Below are 18,770 nucleotides of genomic sequence, written 5' to 3' on the forward strand. Positions count from 1 at the left end.
GCTTCTGACTCTGCAGTGTCTGTGTTAGAGTCACGCCACTGCCAGTCTTGGGGGGGTTTCCTGCATATCTCTGTACTCTCTGTATTGGAGTCACTGCACTGTATGTGTCTCGGGGTGTGACCCTGTTTCTGTCTCTGCAGTGTCTGTGTTGGAGTCACGCTGCTGTCAGTCTGTGGGGCTTCCCTGCATATCTCTGCACTCTCTGTACTGGAGTCACTGCACTGTGTCTCTGGCTGTAGCCCTCTGCTTCTGTCTCCACAGTGACTGTGTTGGAGTCACGCCACTGTCAGTCTGTGGGGCTTCCCTGCATATCTCTACTCTCTGTATTGGAGTCACTGCACTGTATGTGTCTCTGGCTGTGGCCCTGTGTCTGTCTTTGCAGTGTCTGTGTTGGACTCACGCTGCTGTCAGTCTGTGGGGCTTCCCTGCATATCTCTGCACTCTCTGTATTGGAGTCACTGCACTGTATGTGTCTCTGGCTGTAACCCTCTGCTTCTGTCTCCACGGTGTCTGTGTTGGAGTCACGATGCTGTCAGTCTGTGGGGCTTCCCTGCATATCTCTGCCCTCTCTGTATTGGAGTCACTGAACCGTTTGTGTCTCTGGCTTTGGCCCTCTGCTTCTGTCTCTGCAGTGTCTGTGTTGGAGTCACGCAGCTGTCAGTCTGTGGGTCTTCTCTACATGTCTCTGCACTCTCTGTATTGGAGTCACTGCACTGTCAGTGTCTCTGGCAGTGGCCCTCTGCTTCTGTTTCTGCAGTGTCTGTTTTGGAGTCACGCTGCTGTCAGTCTGTGGGGCTTCCCTGCATATCTCTGTATTGGAATCACTGCACTGTATGTGTCTCGGGCTGTGACCCTGTTTCTGTCTCTGCAGTGTCTGTGTTGGAGTCACGCTGCTGTCAGTCTGTGGGGCTTCCCTGCATATCTCTGCACTCTCTGTATTGGAGTCATTGTACTGTATGTGTATCTGGCTGTGGCCCTCTGCTTCTGTCTCCCCAGTGACTGTGTTGGAGTCACACCACTGTCAGTCTGTGGTGCTCCCCTGCATATCTCTGCACTCTCTGTATTGGAGTCACTGCACTGTATGTGTCTCTGGCTGTGGCCCTCTGCTTCTGTTTCTGCAGTGTCTGTGTTGGAGTCACGCAGCTGTCAGTCTGTGGGGCTTCCCTGCATATCTCTGCACTCTCTGTACTGGAGTCACTGCACTGTATGTGTCTCTGGCTGTAGCCCTCTGCTTCTGTCTCCACAGTGACTGTGTTGGAGTCACGCCACTGTCAGTCTGTGGGGCTTCCCTGCATATCTCTGTACTCTCTGTATTGGAGTCACTGCACTGTATGTGTCTTTGGCTGTGGCCCTGTGTCTGTCTCTGCAGTGTCTGTGTTGGACTCACGCTGCTGTCAGTCTGTGGGGCTTCCCTGCATATCTCTGCACTCTCTGTATTGGAGTCACTGCACTGTATGTGTCTCTGGCTGTAACCCTCTGCTTCTGTCTCTGCAGTGTCTGTGTCTCTGGTTGTGGCCCTGTTTCTATCTTTGCAGTGTCTGTGTTGGAGTCAGGATGCTGTCAGTCTGTGGGGCTTCCCTGCACATCTCTGCACTCTCTGTATTGGAGTCACTGCACTGTATGTGTCTCTGGCTGTAACCCTCTGCTTCTGTCTCCACAGTGTCTGTGTTGGAGTCACGATGCTGTCAGTCTGTGGGGCTTCCCTGCATATCTCTGCCCTCTCTGTATTGGAGTCACTGAACCGTTTGTGTCTCTGGCTTTGGCCCTCTGCTTCTGTCTCTGCAGTGTCTGTGTTGGAGTCACGCAGCTGTCAGTCTGTGGGTCTTCTCTACATGTCTCTGAACTCTCTGTATTGGAGTCACTGCACTGTTTGTGTCTCTGGCTGTGGCCCTGTTTCTACAGTGTCTGTGTTGGAGTCACGCTGCTGTCAGTCTGTGGGGCTCCCCTGCATATCTCTGCACTCTCTGTATTGGAGTCACTGCACTGTCAGTGTCTCTGGCAGTGGCCCTCTGCTTCTGTTTCTGCAGTGTCTGTGTTGGAGTCACGCATCTGTCAGTCTGTGGGGCTTCCCTGCATATCTCTGTATTGGAGTCACTGCACTGTATGTGTCTCTGGCTGTGGCCCTGTTTCTGTCTCTGCAGTGTCTGTTTTGGAGTCACGCTGCTGTCAGTCTGTGGGGCTTCCCTGCATATCTCTGTATTGGAGTCACTGCACTGTATGTGTCTCTGGCTGTGGCCCTCTTTCTGTCTCTGCAGTGTCTGTGTTGGAGTCACGCTGCTGTCAGTCTGTGGGGCTTCCCTGCATATCTCTGCACTCTCTGTACTGGAGTCACTGCACTGTGTCTCTGGCTGTAGCCCTCTGCTTCTGTCTCCACAGTGACTGTGTTGGAGTCACGCCACTGTCAGTCTGTGGGGCTTCCCTGCATATCTCTGTACTCTCTGTATTGGAGTCACTGCACTGTATGTGTCTCTGGCTGTGGCCCTGTGTCTGTCTTTGCATTGTCTGTGTTGGACTCACGCTGCTGTCAGTCTGTGGGGCTTCCCTGCATATCTCTGCACTCTCTGTATTGGAGTCACTGCACTGTATGTGTCTCTGGCTGTAACCCTCTGCTTCTGTCTCCACGGTGTCTGTGTTGGAGCCACGATGCTGTCAGTCTGTGGGGCTTCCCTGCATATCTCTGCCCTCTCTATATTGGAGTCACTGAACAGTTTGTGTCTCTGGCTGTGGCCCTGTTTCTGTCTCTGCAGTGTCTGTTTTGGAGTCACGCTGCTGTCAGTCTGTGGGGCTTCCCTGCATATCTCTGTATTGGAGTCACTGCACTGTATGTGTCTCTGGCTTTGGCCCTCTGCTTCTGTCTATGCAGTGTCTGTGTTGGAGTCACGCACCTGTCAGTCTGTGGGTCTTCTCTACATGTCTCTGAAGTCTCTGTATTGGAGTCGCTGCACTGTTTGTGTCTCTGGCTGTGGCCCTGTTTCTGTCTCTGCAGTGTCTGTTTTGGAGTCACGCTGCTGTCAGTCTGTGGGGCTTCCCTGCATATCTCTGTATTGGAGTCACTGCACTGTATGTGTCTCTGGCTGTGGCCCTCTTTCTTTCTCTGCAGTGTCTGTGTTGGAGTCACGCTGCAGTCAGTCTGTGGGGCTTCCCTGCATATCTCTGTATTGGAGTCACTGCACTGTATGTGTCTCTGGCTGTGGCGCTGTTTCTGTCTCTGCAGTGTCTGTTTTGGAGTCACGCTGCTGTCAGTCTGTGGGGCTTCCCTGCATATCTCTGTATTGGAGTCACTGCACTGTATGTGTCTCTGGCTCTGGCCCTGTTTCTTTCTCTGCAGTGTCTGTGTTGGAGTCACGCTGCAGTCAGTCTGTGGGGCTTCCCTGCATATCTCTGCACTCTCTGTACTGGAGTTACTGCACTGTATGTGTCTCTGGCTGTGGCCCTCTGCTTCTGACTCTGCCGTGTCTGTGTTAGAGTCACGCCACTGCCAGTCTTGGGGGGGTTTCCTGCATATCTCTGTACTCTCTGTATTGGAGTCACTGAACTGTATGTGTCTCGGGGTGTGACCCTGTTTCTGTCTCTGCAGTGTCTGTGTTGGAGTCACGCTGCTGTCAGTCTGTGGGGCTTCCCTGCATATCTCTGCACTCTCTGTACTGGAGTCACTGCACTGTGTCTCTGGCTGTAGCCCTCTGCTTCTGTCTCCACAGTGACTGTGTTGGAGTCACGCCACTGTCAGTCTGTGGGGCTTCCCTGCATATCTCTGTACTCTCTGTATTGGAGTCACTGCACTGTATGTGTCTCTGGCTGTGGCCCTGTGTCTGTCTTTGCATTGTCTGTGTTGGACTCACGCTGCTGTCAGTCTGTGGGGCTTCCCTGCATATCTCTGCACTCTCTGTATTGGAGTCACTGCACTGTATGTGTCTCTGGCTGTAACCCTCTGCTTCTGTCTCCACGGTGTCTGTGTTGGAGCCACGATGCTGTCAGTCTGTGGGGCTTCCCTGCATATCTCTGCCCTCTCTATATTGGAGTCACTGAACCGTTTGTGTCTCTGGCTGTGGCCCTGTTTCTGTCTCTGCAGTGTCTGTTTTGGAGTCACGCTGCTGTCAGTCTGTGGGGCTTCCCTGCATATCTCTGTATTGGAGTCACTGCACTGTATGTGTCTCTGGCTTTGGCCCTCTGCTTCTGTCTATGCAGTGTCTGTGTTGGAGTCACGCACCTGTCAGTCTGTGGGTCTTCTCTACATGTCTCTGAAGTCTCTGTATTGGAGTCGCTGCACTGTTTGTGTCTCTGGCTGTGGCCCTGTTTCTGTCTCTGCAGTGTCTGTTTTGGAGTCACGCTGCTGTCAGTCTGTGGGGCTTCCCTGCATATCTCTGTATTGGAGTCACTGCACTGTATGTGTCTCTGGCTGTGGCCCTCTTTCTTTCTCTGCAGTGTCTGTGTTGGAGTCACGGTGCAGTCAGTCTGTGGGGCTTCCCTGCATATCTCTGTATTGGAGTCACTGCACTGTATGTGTCTCGGGCTGTGGCGCTGTTTCTGTCTCTGCAGTGTCTGTTTTGGAGTCACGCTGCTGTCAGTCTGTGGGGCTTCCCTGCATATCTCTGTATTGGAGTCACTGCACTGTATGTGTCTCTGGCTCTGGCCCTGTTTCTTTCTCTGCAGTGTCTGTGTTGGAGTCACGCTGCAGTCAGTCTGTGGGGCTTCCCTGCATATCTCTGCACTCTCTGTACTGGAGTTACTGCACTGTATGTGTCTCTGGCTGTGGCCCTCTGCTTCTGACTCTGCCGTGTCTGTGTTAGAGTCACGCCACTGCCAGTCTTGGGGGGGTTTCCTGCATATCTCTGTACTCTCTGTATTGGAGTCACTGAACTGTATGTGTCTCGGGGTGTGACCCTGTTTCTGTCTCTGCAGTGTCTGTGTTGGAGTCACGCTGCTGTCAGTCTGTGGGGCTTCCCTGCATATCTCTGCACTCTCTGTACTGGAGTCACTGCACTGTGTCTCTGGCTGTAGCCCTCTGCTTCTGTCTCCACAGTGACTGTGTTGGAGTCACGCCACTGTCAGTCTGTGGGGCTTCCCTGCATATCTCTGTACTCTTTGTATTGGAGTCACTGCACTGTATGTGTCTCTGGCTGTGGCCCTGTGTCTGTCTTTGCAGTGTCTGTGTTGGACTTACGCTGCTGTCAGTCTGTGGGGCTTCCCTGCATATCTCTGCACTCTCTGTATTGGAGTCACTGCACTGTATGTGTCTCTGGCTGTAACCCTCTGCTTCTGTCTCCACTGTGTCTGTGTTGGAGCCACGATGCTGTCAGTCTGTGGGGCTTCCCTGCATATCACTGCCCTCTCTGTATTGGAGTCACTGAACCGTTTGTGTCTCTGGCTTTGGCCCTCTGCTTCTGTCTCTGCAGTGTCTGTGTTGGAGTCACGCAGCTGTCAGTCTGTGGGTCTTCTCTACATGTCTCTGAACTCTCTGTATTGGAGTCACTGCACTGTTTGTGTCTCTGGCTGTGGCCCTGTTTCTGTTTCTACAGTGTCTGTGTTGGAGTCATGCTGCTGTCAGTCTGTGGTGCTCCTCTGCATATCTCTGCACTCTCTGTATTGGAGTCACTGCACTGTCAGTGTCTCTGGCAGTGGCCCTCTGCTTCTGTTTCTGCAGTGTCTGTTTTGGAGTCACGCTGCTGTCAGTCTGTGGGGCTTCCCTGCATATCTCTGTATTGGAATCACTGCACTGTATGTGTCTCGGGCTGTGACCCTGTTTCTGTCTCTGCAGTGTCTGTGTTGGAGTCACGCTGCTGTCAGTCTGTGGGGCTTCCCTGCATATCTCTGCACTCTCTGTATTGGAGTCATTGTACTGTATGTGTATCTGGCTGTGGCCCTCTGCTTCTGTCTCCCCAGTGACTGTGTTGGAGTCACACCACTGTCAGTCTGTGGGGCTTCCCTGCATATCTCTGTACTGCAGTCACTGCACTGTATGTGTCTCTGGCTGTGGCTCTCTGCTTCTGACTCTGCAGTGTCTGTGTTGGAGTCACGCCACTGCCAGTCTTGGGGGGGTTTCCTGCATATCTCTACACTCTCTGAATTGGAGTCACTGCACTGTATGTGTCTCTGGCTGTGGCCCTGTTTCTGTCTCTGCAGTGTCTGTGTTGGAGTCATGCTGCTGTCAGTCTGTGGGGCTTCCTTGCATATCTCTGTGCTCTCTGTATTGGAGTCACTGCACTGTATGTGTCTCTGGCTGTGGCCCTCTGCTTCTGTTTCTGCAGTGTCTGTGTTGGAGTCACGCAGCTGTCAGTCTGTGGGGCTTCCCTGCATATCTCTGCACTCTCTGTACTGGAGTCACTGCACTGTATGTGTCTCTGGCTGTAGCCCTCTGCTTCTGTCTCCACAGTGACTGTGTTGGAGTCACGCCACTGTCAGTCTGTGGGGCTTCCCTGCATATCTCTGTACTCTCTGTATTGGAGTCACTGCACTGTATGTGTCTCTGGCTGTGGCCCTGTTTCTGTCTTTGCAGTGTCTGTGTTGGACTCACGCTGCTGTCAGTCTGTGGGGCTTCCCTGCATATCTCTGCACTCTCTGTATTGGAGTCACTGCACTGTATGTGTCTCTGGCTGTAACCCTCTGCTTCTGTCTCTGCAGTGTCTGTGTCTGTGGCCCTGTTTCTATCTTTGCAGTGTCTGTGTTGGAGTCACGATGCTGTCAGTCTGTGGGGCTTCCCTGCATATCTCTGCCCTCTCTGTATTGAAGTCACTGAACCGTTTGTGTCTCTGGCTTTGGCCCTCTGCTTCTGTCTCTGCAGTGTCTGTGTTGGAGTCACGCAGCTGTCAGTCTGTGGGTCTTCTCTACATGTCTCTGAACTCTCTGTATTGGAGTCACTGCACTGTTTGTGTCTCTGGCTGTGGCCCTGTTTCTGTTTCTACAGTGTCTGTGTTGGAGTCACGCAGCTGTCAGTCTGTGGGGCTCCCCTGCATATCTCTGCACTCTCCGTATTGGAGTCACTGCACTGTCAGTGTCTATGGCAGTGGCCCTCTGCTTCTGTTTCTGCAGTGTCTGTGTTGGAGTCATGAGGCTGTCAGTCCGTGGGGCTTCCCTGCATATCTCTGTACTCTCTGTATTGGAGTCACTGCACTGTATGTGTCTCTGGCTGTGGCCCTGTGTCTGTCTCTGCAGTGTCTGTGTTGACGTCACGATGCTGTCAGTCTGTGGGGCTTCCCTGCACATCTCCGCACTCTCTGTATTGGAGTCACTGCACTGTATGTGTCTCTGGCTGTAACCCTCTGCTTCTGTCTCCACAGTGTCTGTGTTGGAGTCACGATGCTGTCAGTCTGTGGGGCTTCCCTGCATATCTCTGCCCTCTCTGTATTGGAGTCACTGAACCGTTTGTGTCTCTGGCTTTGGCCCTCTGCTTCTGTCTCTGCAGTGTCTGTGTTGGAGTCACGCAGCTGTCAGTCTGTGGGTCTTCTCTACATGTCTCTGAACTCTCTGTATTGGAGTCACTGCACTGTTTGTGTCTCTGGCTGTGGCCCTGTTTCTAGAGTGTCTGTGTTGGATTCACGCTGCTGTCAGTCTGTGGGGCTCCCCTGCATATCTCTGCACTCTCTGTATTGGAGTCACTGCACTGTCAGTGTCTCTGGCAGTGGCCCTCTGCTTCTGTTTCTGCAGTGTCTGTGTTGGAGTCACACAGCTGTCAGTCTGTGGGGCTTCCCTGCATATCTCTGTAATGGAGTCACTGCACTGTATGTGTCTCTGGCTGTGGCCCTGTTTCTGTCTCTGCAGTGTCTGTTTTGGAGTCACGCCGCTGTCAGTCTGTGGGGCTTCCCTGCATATCTCTGTATTGGAGTCACTGCACTGTATGTGTCTCTGGCTGTGGCCCTTTTTCTGTCTCTGCAGTGTCTGTGTTGGAGTCACGCTGCTGTCAGTCTGTGGGGCTTCCCTGCATATCTCTGCACTCTCTCTACTGGAGTCACTGCACTGTGTCTCTGGCTGTAGCCCTCTGCTTCTGTCTCCACAGTGGCTGTGTTGGAGTCACGCCACTGTCAGTCTGTGGGGCTTCCCTGCATATCTCTGTACTCTCTGTATTGGAGTCACTGCACTGTATGTGTCTCTGGCTGTGGCCCTGTGTCTGTCTTTGCAGTGTCTGTGTTGGACTCACGCTGCTGTCAGTCTGTGGGGCTTCCCTGCATATCTCTGCACTCTCTGTATTGGAGTCACTGCACTGTATGTGTCTCTGGCTGTAACCCTCTGCTTCTGCTCCACGGTGTCTGTGTTGGAGTCACGATGCTGTCAGTCTGTGGGGCTTCCCCACATATCTCTGCCCTCTCTGTATTGGAGTCACTGAACCGTTTGTGTCTCTGGCTTTGGCCCTCTGCTTCTGTCTCTGCAGTGTCTGTGTTGGAGTCACGCAGCTGTCAGTCTGTGGGTCTTCTCTACATGTCTCTGAACTCTCTGTATTGGAGTCACTGCACTGTTTGTGTCTCTGGCTGTGGCCCTGTTTCTGTTTCTACAGTGTCTGTGTTGGAGTCACACTGCTGTCAGTCTGTGTTGCTTCCCTGCATATCTCTGCACTCTCTGTATTGTAGTCACTGCACTGTAATTGTCTCTGGCTGTGGCCCTCTGCTTCTGTTTCTGCAGTGTCTGTGTTGGAGTCACGCAGCTGTCAGTCTGTGGGGCTTCCCTGCATATCTCTGCACTCTCTGTACTGGAGTCACTGCACTGTATGTGTCTCTGGCTGTAGCCCTCTGCTTCTGTCTCCACAGTGACTGTGTTGGAGTCACGCCACTGTCAGTCTGTGGGGCTTCCCTGCATATCTCTGTACTCTCTGTATTGGAGTCACTGCACTGTATGTGTCTTTGGCTGTGGCCCTGTGTCTGTCTCTGCAGTGTCTGTGTTGGACTCACGCTGCTGTCAGTCTGTGGGGCTTCCCTGCATATCTCTGCACTCTCTGTATTGGAGTCACTGCATTGTATGTGTCTCTGGCTGTAACCCTCTGCTTCTGTCTCTGCAGTGTCTGTGTCTCTGGTTGTGGCCCTGTTTCTATCTTTGCAGTGTCTGTGTTGGAGTCAGGATGCTGTCAGTCTGTGGGGCTTCCCTGCACATCTCTGCACTCTCTGTATTGGAGTCACTGCACTGTATGTGTCTCTGGCTTTGGCCCTCTGCTTCTGTCTCTGCAGTGTCTGTGTTGGAGTCACGCAGCTGTCAGTCTGTGGGTCTTCTCTACATGTCTCTGAACTCTCTGTATTGGAGTCACTGCACTGTTTGTGTCTCTGGCTGTGGCCCTGTTTCTACAGTGTCTGTGTTGGAGTCACGCTGCTGTCAGTCTGTGGGGCTCCCCTGCATATCTCTGCACTCTCTGTATTGGAGTCACTGCACTGTCAGTGTCTCTGGCAGTGGCCCTCTGCTTCTGTTTCTGCAGTGTCTGTGTTGGAGTCACGCAGCTGTCAGTCTGTGGGGCTTCCCTGCATATCTCTGTATTGGAGTCACTGCACTGTATGTGTCTCTGGCTGTGGCCCTGTTTCTGTCTCTGCAGTGTCTGTTTTGGAGTCACGCTGCTGTCAGTCTGTGGGGCTTCCCTGCATATCTCTGTATTGGAGTCACTGCACTGTATGTGTCTCTGGCTGTGGCCCTGTTTCTGTCTCTGCAGTGTCTGTGTTGGAGTCACGCTGCTGTCAGTCTGTGGGGCTTCCCTGCATATCTCTGCACTCTCTGTACTGGAGTCACTGCACTGTGTCTCTGGCTGTAGCCCTCTGCTTCTGTCTCCACAGTGACTGTGTTGGAGTCACGCCACTGTCAGTCTGTGGGGCTTCCCTGCATATCTCTGTACTCTCTGTATTGGAGTCACTGCACTGTATGTGTCTCTGGCTGTGGCCCTGTGTCTGTCTTTGCAGTGTCTGTGTTGGACTCACGCTGCTGTCAGTCTGTGGGGCTTCCCTGCATATCTCTGCACTCTCTGTATTGGAGTCACTGCACTGTATGTGTCTCTGGCTGTAACCCTCTGCTTCTGTCTCCACGGTGTCTGTGTTGGAGCCACGATGCTGTCAGTCTGTGGGGCTTCCCTGCATATCTCTGCCCTCTCTATATTGGAGCACTGAACCGTTTGTGTCTCTGGCTTTGGCCCTCTGCTTCTGTCTATGCAGTGTCTGTGTTGGAGTCACGCAGCTGTCAGTCTGTGGGTCTTCTCTACATGTCTCTGAAGTCTCTGTATTGGAGTCACTGCACTGTTTGTGTCTCTGGCTGTGGCCCTGTTTCTGTCTCTGCAGTGTCTGTTTTGGAGTCACGCTGCTGTCAGTCTGTGGGGCTTCCCTTCATATCTCTGTATTGGAGTCACTGCACTGTATGTGTCTCTGGCTGTGGCCCTCTTTCTTTCTCTGCAGTGTCTGTGTTGGGGTCACGCTGCAGTCAGTCTGTGGGGCTTCCCTGCATATCTCTGCACTCTCTGGACTGGAGTTACTGCACTGTATGTGTCTCTGGCTGTGGCCCTCTGCTTCTGACTCTGCAGTGTCTGTGTTAGAGTCACGCCACTGCCAGTCTTGGGGGGTTTCCTGCATATCTCTGTACTCTCTGTATTGGAGTCACTGCACTGTATGTGTCTCGGGGTGTGACCCTGTTTCTGTCTCTGCAGAGTCTGTGTTGGAGTCACGCTGCTGTCAGTCTGTGGGGCTTTCCTGCATATCTCTGCACTCTCTGTACTGGAGTCACTGCACTGTGTCTCTGGCTGTAGCCCTCTGCTTCTGTCTCCACAGTGAATGTGTTGGAGTCACGCCACTGTCAGTCTGTGGGGCTTGCCTGCATATCTCTGTACTCTCTGTATTGGAGTCACTGCACTGTATGTTTCTCTGGCTGTGGCCCTGTGTCTGTCTTTGCAGTGTCTGTGTTGGACTCACGCTGCTGTCAGTCTGTGGGGCTTCCCTGCATATCTCTGCCCTCTCTGTATTGGAGTCACTGAACCGTTTGTGTCTCTGGCTTTGGCCCTCTGCTTCTGTCTCTGCAGTGTCTGTGTTGGAGTCACGCAGCTGTCAGTCTGTGGGTCTTCTCTACATGTCTCTGAACTCTCTGTATTGGAGTCACTGCACTGTTTGTGTCTCTGGCTGTGGCCCTGTTTCTGTTTCTACAGTGTCTGTGTTGGAGTCATGCTGCTGTCAGTCTGTGGTGCTCCTCTGCATATCTCTGCACTCTCTGTATTGGAGTCACTGCACTGTCAGTGTCTCTGGCAGTGGCCCTCTGCTTCTGTTTCTGCAGTGTCTGTTTTGGAGTCACGCTGCTGTCAGTCTGTGGGGCTTCCCTGCATATCTCTGTATTGGAATCACTGCACTGTATGTGTCTCGGGCTGTGACCCTGTTTCTGTCTCTGCAGTGTCTGTGTTGGAGTCACGCTGCTGTCAGTCTGTGGGGCTTCCCTGCATATCTCTGCACTCTCTGTATTGGAGTCATTGTACTGTATGTGTATCTGGCTGTGGCCCTCTGCTGCTGTCTCCCCAGTGACTGTGTTGGAGTCACACCACTGTCAGTCTGTGGGGCTTCCCTGCATATCTCTGTACTGCAGTCACTGCACTGTATGTGTCTCTGGCTGTGGCTCTCTGCTTCTGACTCTGCAGTGTCTGTGTTGGAGTCACGCCACTGCCAGTCTTGGGGGGGTTTCCTGCATATCTCTGCACTCTCTGTATTGGAGTCACTGCCCTGTATGTGTCTCTGGCTGTGGCCCTGTTTCTGTCTCTGCAGTGTCTGTGTTGGAGTCACGCTGCTGTCAGTCTGTGGGGCGTCCTTGCATATCTCTGTGCTCTCTGTATTGGAGTCACTGCACTGTATGTGTCTCTGGCTGTAGCCCTCTGCTTCTGTCTCCACAAAGACTGTGTTGGAGTCACGCCACTGTCAGTCTGTGGGGCTTCCCTGCATATCTCTGTACTCTCTGTATTGGAGTCACTGCACTGTATGTGTCTCTGGCTGTGGCCCTGTGTCTGTCTCTGCAGTGTCTGTGTTGGACTCACGCTGCTGTCAGTCTGTGGGGCTTCCCTGCATATCTCTGCACTCTCTGTATTGGAGTCACTGCACTGTATGTGTCTCTGGCTGTAACCCTCTGCTTCTGTCTCTGCAGTGTCTGTGTCTCTGGCTGTGGCCCTGTTTCTATCTTTGCAGTGTCTGTGTTGGAGTCACGATGCTGTCAGTCTGTGGGGCTTCCCTGCACATCTCCGCACTCTCTGTATTGGAGTCACTGCACTGTATGTGTCTCTGGCTGTAACCCTCTGCTTCTGTCTCCACAGTGTCTGTGTTGGAGTCACGATGCTGTCAGTCTGTGGGGCTTCCCTGCATATCTCTGCCCTCTCTGTATTGGAGTCACTGAACCGTTTGTGTCTCTGGCTTTGGCCCTCTGCTTCTGTCTCTGCGGTGTCTGTGTTGGAGTCACGCATCTGTCAGTCTGTGGGTCTTCTCTACATGTCTCTGAACTCTCTGTATTGGAGTCACTGCACTGTTTGTGTCTCTGGCTGTGGCCCTGTTTCTAGAGTGTCTGTGTTGGATTCACGCTGCTGTCAGTCTGTGGGGCTCCCCTGCATATCTCTGCACTCTCTGTATTGGAGTCACTGCACTGTCAGTGTCTCTGGCAGTGGCCCTCTGCTTCTGTTTCTGCAGTGTCTGTGTTGGAGTCACGCAGCTGTCAGTCTGTGGGGCTTCCCTTCATATCTCTGTATTGGAGTCACTGCACTGTATGTGTCTCTGGCTGTGGCCCTGTTTCTGTCTCTGCAGTGTCTGTTTTGGAGTCACGCCGCTGTCAGTCTGTGGGGCTTTCCTGCATATCTCTGTATTGGAGTCACTGCACTGTATGTGTCTCTGGCTGTGGCCCTGTTTCTGTCTCTGCAGTGTCTGTGTTGGAGTCACGCTGCTGTCAGTCTGTGGGGCTTCCCTGCATATCTCTGCACTCTCTGTACTGGAGTCACTGCACTGTGTCTCTGGCTGTAGCCCTCTGCTTCTGTCTCCACAGTGGCTGTGTTGGAGTCACGCCACTGTCAGTCTGTGGGGCTTCCCTGCATATCTCTGTACTCTCTGTATTGGAGTCACTGCACTGTATGTGTCTCTGGCTGTGGCCCTTTGTCTGTCTTTGCAGTGTCTGTGTTGGACTCACACTGCTGTCAGTCTGTGGGGCTTCCCTGCATATCTCTGCACTCTCTGTATTGGAGTCACTGCACTGTATGTGTCTCTGGCTGTAACCCTCTGCTTCTGCTCCACGGTGTCTGTGGTGGAGTCACGATGCTGTCAGTCTGTGGGGCTTCCCCGCATATCTCTGCCCTCTCTGTATTGGAGTCACTGAACCGTTTGTGTCTCTGGCTTTGGCCCTCTGCTTCTGTCTCTGCAGTGTCTGTGTTGGAGTCACGCAGCTGTCAGTCTGTGGGTCTTCTCTACATGTCTCTGAACTCTCTGTATTGGAGTCACTGCACTGTTTGTGTCTCTGGCTGTGGCCCTGTTTCTGTTTCTACAGTGTCTGTGTTGGAGTCACGCTGCTGTCAGTCTGTGGTGCTCCCCTGCATATCTCTGCACTCTCTGTATTGGAGTCACTGCACTGTATGTGTCTCTGGCTGTGGCTCTCTGCTTCTGTTTCTGCAGTGTCTGTGTTGGAGTCACGCAGCTGTCAGTCTGTGGGGCTTCCCTGCATATCTCTGCACTCTCTGTACTGGAGTCACTGCACTGTATGTGTCTCTGGCTGTAGCCCTCTGCTTCTGTCTCCACAGTGACAGTGTTGGAGTCACGCCACTGTCAGTCTGTGGGGCTTCCCTGCATATCTCTGTACTCTCTGTATTGGAGTCACTGCACTGTATGTGTCTTTGGCTGTGGCCCTGTGTCTGTCTCTGCAGTGTCTGTGTTGGACTCACGCTGCTGTCAGTCTGTGGGGCTTCCCTGCATATCTCTGCACTCTCTGTATTGGAGTCACTGCACTGTATGTGTCTCTGGCTGTAACCCTCTGCTTCTGTCTCTGCAGTGTCTGTGTCTCTGGTTGTGGCCCTGTTTCTATCTTTGCAGTGTCTGTGTTGGAGTCAGGATGCTGTCAGTCTGTGGGGCTTCCCTGCACATCTCTGCACTCTCTGTATTGGAGTCACTGCACTGTATGTGTCTCTGGCTGTAACCCTCTGCTTCTGTCTCCACAGTGTCTGTGTTGGAGTCACGATGCTGTCAGTCTGTGGGGCTTCCCTGCATATCTCTGCCCTTTCTGTATTGGAGTCACTGAACCGTTTGTGTCTCTGGCTTTGGCCCTCTGCTTCTGTCTCTGCAGTGTCTGTGTTGGAGTCACGCAGCTGTCAGTCTGTGGGTCTTCTCTACATGTCTCTGAACTCTCTGTATTGGAGTCACTGCACTGTTTGTGTCTCTGGCTGTGGCCCTGTTTCTACAGTGTCTGTGTTGGAGTCACGCTGCTGTCAGTCTGTGGGGCTCCCCTGCATATCTCTGCACTCTCTGTATTGGAGTCACTGCACTGTCAGTGTCTCTGGCAGTGGCCCTCTGCTTCTGTTTCTGCAGTGTCTGTGTCGGAGTCACGCAGCTGTCAGTTTGTGGGGCTTCCCTGCATATCTCTGTATTGGAGTCACTGCACTGTATGTGTCTCTGGCTGTGGCCCTGTTTCTGTCTCTGCAGTGTCTGTTTTGGAGTCACGCTGCTGTCAGTCTGTGGGGCTTCCCTGCATATCTCTGTATTGGAGTCACTGCACTGTATGTGTCTCTGGCTGTGGCCCTGTTTCTGTCTCTGCAGTGTCTGTGTTGGAGTCACACTGCTGTCAGTCTGTGGGGCTTCCCTGCATATCTCTGCACTCTCTGTACCGGAGTCACTGCACTGTGTCTCTGGCTGTAGCCCTCTGCTTCTGTCTCCACAGTGACTGTGTTGGAGCCACGCCACTGTCAGTCTGTGGGGCTTCCCTGCATATCTCTGTACTCTCTGTATTGGAGTCACTGCACTGTATGTGTCTCTGGCTGTGGCCCTGTGTCTGTCTTTGCAGTGTCTGTGTTGGACTCACGCTGCTGTCAGTCTGTGGGGCTTCCCTGCATATCTCTGCACTCTCTGTATTGGAGTCACTGCACTGTATGTGTCTCTGGCTGTAACCCTCTGCTTCTGTCTCCACGGTGTCTGTGTTGGAGCCACGATGCTGTCAGTCTGTGGGGCTTCCCTGCATATCTCTGCCCTCTCTATATTGGAGTCACTGAACCGTTTGTGTCTCTGGCTTTGGCCCTCTGCTTCTGTCTATGCAATGTCTGTGTTGGAGTCACGCAGCTGTCAGTCTGTGGGTCTTCTCTACATGTCTCTGAAGTCTCTGTATTGGTGTCACTGCACTGTTTGTGTCTCTGGCTGTGGCCCTGTTTCTGTTTCTACAGTGTCTGTGTTGGAGTCTCGCTGCTCTCAGTCTGTGGTGCTCCCCTGCATATCTCTGCACTCTCTGTATTGGAGTCACTGCACTGTCAGTGTCTCTGGCAGTGGCCCTCTGCTTCTGTTTCTGCAGTGTCTGTGTTGGAGTCACGCAGCTGTCAGTCTGTGGGGCTTCCCTGCATATCTCTGTATTGGAGTCACTGCACTGTATGTGTCTCTGGCTGTGGCCCTGTTTCTGTCTCTGCAGTGTCTGTTTTGGAGTCACGCTGCTGTCAGTCTGTGGGGCTTCCCTGCATATCTCTGTATTGGAGTCACTGCACTGTATGTGTCTCTGGCTGTGGCCCTGCTTCTGTCTCTGCAGTGTCTGTGTTGGAGTCACGCTGCAGTCAGTCTGTGGGGATTCCCTGCATATCTCTGCACTCTCTGTACTGCAGTCACTGCACTGTATGTGTCTCTGGCTGTGGCACTCTGCTTCTGACTCTGCAGTGTCTGTGCTGGAGTCACGCCACTGCCAGTCTTGGGGGGGGGGGGGAGGGTTCCTGCATATCTCTGCACTCTCTGTATTGGAGTCACTGCACTGTATGGGTCTCTGGCTTTGGCCTGTTTCTGTCTCTGCAGTCTCTGTGTTGGAGTCACGCTGCTGTCAGTCTGTAGCCCTCTATTTTATTTTATTTATTTATTTATATATTTGTAACGCGCCGGAGCTCGCAAGCATCAGGGCGCGACAAGCACACGAGAGGACAGATCACAGGACAACATAAAAAAGAAAGGACGGGGGACTCAAGGGAGTCCGTGCTGAATATGTAACGGCTTACCGAAAAACTAACGTTTTCAGCTGCTTCCTAAATAGCAAGTACCTACTTTCACATCTGAGATTGTCAGGCAACTCGTTCCAGAGTGCTATAGCTTTGGTAGGGAAAGCTCTGCTTCTGTCTCCACAGTGACTGTGTTGGAGTCACGCCACTGTCAGTCTGTGGGGCTTCCCTGCACATCTCTGTACTCTCTGTATTGGAGTCACTGCACCGTTTGTGTCTCTGGCTGTGGCCCTGTTTCTGTTTCTACAGTGTCTGTGTTGGAGTCATGCTGCTGTCAGTCTGTGGGGCTCCCCTGCATATCTCTGCACTCTCTGTATTGGAGTCACTGCACTGTCAGTGTCTCTGGCAGTGGCCCTCTGCTTCTGTTTCTGCAGTGTCTGTGTTGGACTCACGCTGCTGTCAGTCTGTGGGGCTTCCCTGCATATCTCTGCACTCTCTGTATTGGAGTCACTGCACTGTTTGTGTCTCTGGCTGTGGCCCTGTTTCTGTTTGTACAGTGTCTGTGTTGGAGTCACGCTGCTGTCAGTCTGTGGGGCTCCCCTGCATATCTCTGCACTCTCTGTACTGGAGTCACTGCACTGTATGTGTCTCTGGCTGTAGCCCTCTGCTTCTGTCTCCACAGTGACTGTGTTGGAGTCACGCCACTGTCAGTCTGTGGGGCTTCCCTGCATATCTCTGTACTCTCTGTATTGGAGTCACTGCACCGTTTGTGTCTCTGGCTGTGGCCCTGTTTCTGTATTTGCAGTGTCTGTGTTGGACTCACGCTGCTGTCAGTCTGTGGGGCTTCCCTGCATATCTCTGCACTCTCTGTATTGGAGTCACTGCACCGTTTGTGTCTCTGGCTGTGGCCCTGTTTCTGTTTCTACAGTGTCTGTGTTGGAGTCACGCTGCTGTCAGTCTGTGGGGCTCCCCTGCATATCTCTGCACTCTCTGTATTGGACTCACTGCACTGTCAGTGTCTCTGGCAGTGGCCCTCTGCTTCTGTTTCTGCAGTGTCTGTGTTGGAGTCACGCAGCTGTATGTGTCTCTGGCTGTAACCCTCTGCTTCTGTCTCTGCAGTGTCTGTGTCTCTGGCTGTGGCCCTGTTTCTATCTTTGCAGTGTCTGTGCTGGAGTCACGATGCTGTCAGTCTGTGGGGCTTCCCTGCATATCTCTGCCCTCTCTGTATTGAAGTCACTGAACCGTTTGTGTCTCTGGCTTTGGCCCTCTGCTTCTGTTTCTACAGTGTCTGTGTTGGAGTCACGCTGCTGTCAGTCTGTGAGGCTCCCCTGCATATCTCTGCACTCTCTGTATTGGAGTCACTGCACTGTCAGTGTCTCTGGCAGTGGCCCTCTGCTTCTGTTTCTGCAGTGTCTGTGTTGGAGTCATGCAGCTGTCAGTCTGTGGGGCTTCCCTGCATATCTCTGTATTGGAGTCACTGCACTGTATGTGTCTCTGGCTGTGGCCCTGTTTCTGTCTCTGCATTGTCTGTTTTGGAGTCACGCTGCTGTCAGTCTGTGGGGCTTCCCTGCATATCTCTGTATTGGAGTCACTGCACTGTATGTGTCTCTGGCTTTGGCCTGTTTCTGTCTCTGCAGTCTCTGTGTTGGAGTCACGCTGCTGTCAGTCTGTGGGGCTTCCTTGCATATCTCTGTGCTCTCTGTATTGGAGTCACTGCACTGTATGTGTCTCTGGCTGTGGCCCTCTGCTTCTGTTTCTGCAGTGTCTGTGTTGGAGTCACGCAGCTGTCAGTCTGTGGGGCTTCCCTGCATATCTCTGCACTCTCTGTACTGGAGTCACTGCACTGTATGTGTCTCTGGCTGTAGCCCTCTGCTTCTGTCTCCACAGTGACTGTGTTGGAGTCACGCCACTGTCTGTCTGTGGGGCTTCCCTGCATATCTCTGTACTCTCTGTATTGGAGTCACTGCACTGTATGTGTCTCTGGCTGTGGCCCTGTTTCTGTCTTTGCAGTGTCTGTGTTGGACTCACGCTGCTGTCAGTCTGTGGGGCTTCCCTGCATATCTCTGCACTCTCTGTATTGGAGTCACTGCACTGTATGTGTCTCTGGCTGTAACCCTCTGCTTCTGTCTCTGCAGTGTCTGTGTCTGTGGCCCTGTTTCTATCTTTGCAGTGTCTGTGTTGGAGTCACGATGCTGTCAGTCTGTGGGGCTTCCCTGCATATCTCTGCCCTCTCTGTATTGAAGTCACTGAACCGTTTGTGTCTCTGGCTTTGGCCCTCTGCTTCTGTCTCTGCAGTGTCTGTGTTGGAGTCACGCAGCTGTCAGTCTGTGGGTCTTCTCTACATGTCTCTGAACTCTCTGTATTGGAGTCACTGCACTGTTTGTGTCTCTGGCTGTGGCCCTGTTTCTGTTTCTACAGTGTCTGTGTTGGAGTCACGCAGCTGTCAGTCTGTGGGGCTCCCCTGCATATCTCTGCACTTTCCGTATTGGAGTCACTGCACTGTCAGTGTCTCTGGCAGTGGCCCTCTGCTTCTGTTTCTGCAGTGTCTGTGTTGGAGTCACGCAGCTGTCAGTCCGTGGGGCTTCCCTGCATATCTCTGTATTGGAGTCACTGCACTGTATGTGTCTCTGGCTGTGGCCCTGTTTCTGTCTCTGCATTGTCTGTTTTGGAGTCACGCTGCTGTCAGTCTGTGGGGCTTCCCTGC

This window comes from Ambystoma mexicanum, chromosome 13, assembly GCF_040938575.1.
Source record: "Ambystoma mexicanum isolate Mex_15411 chromosome 13, UKY_AmexF1_1, whole genome shotgun sequence".
In the NCBI taxonomy this organism is placed as follows: domain Eukaryota; kingdom Metazoa; phylum Chordata; class Amphibia; order Caudata; family Ambystomatidae; genus Ambystoma; species Ambystoma mexicanum.